We start from the raw sequence: 753 nt of genomic DNA, 5'->3' as shown, positions 1-753 counted from the left end.
GAAATGATGCATAACGGGCAATAATAATAGAATAATAATAATAATAATAATATATTATGATATAGTAATAGTACTTTGTCGAAATGTACACAACAGATGTGGGTTGTATGTCACTTTGTGCGAGGTGACAAAGCACAATGCATACATTAGCACAATAATAACAGGATGTCACAATGCAAGTCATCAACGTAGTTCAATTCTGTTATGACATGAATTGGAATGACAATCTATTCTGGTTGGAAAGTACAATATGACATTCAAATTTATGGAAATGCATTATATCTGTATATATATAATTATAATAATATATATATATAATTCGTGAGAAATTGATATACATGGATCATATAGAATGCTTGACAATTAAGGAGCGCGAATTACATCTTCTCTCCTGTTTTTTTGTTTTTTTTAATTTTCGCCTACAAATTTGTTTCAGCCGACGCCATCGCTTCTTCAGGGCAGTTTATTTTACATTATTATTAGATCAGATCATGATGAAAACCGAATGTTTCCTCAAATACCTTAGTATAGCGCCAAAAAAAACATGTGAGCTTTTATAAAGCGCAATATCAAATAAAAGGGCTCTTAGCACTTTAAAAAAGGGATTGCTGACCAACATCAATACGTAACATATAGAACGAATTATGACTCATTTTATATAACAATTTTTTCAGACAGGTACAACGCTTTATAACGATCAGGTAGTCCTTTCACACCTGAGTACGGTGAGAGAATGTGAGGAAAATCCTTTTC

This window comes from Berghia stephanieae, chromosome 7, assembly GCF_034508935.2.
Source record: "Berghia stephanieae isolate SIO BIC M18660-M18661 chromosome 7, UCSD_Bste_1.3, whole genome shotgun sequence".
Classification (NCBI taxonomy): domain Eukaryota; kingdom Metazoa; phylum Mollusca; class Gastropoda; order Nudibranchia; family Aeolidiidae; genus Berghia; species Berghia stephanieae.
This window is presented reverse-complemented; position numbering follows the sequence as displayed.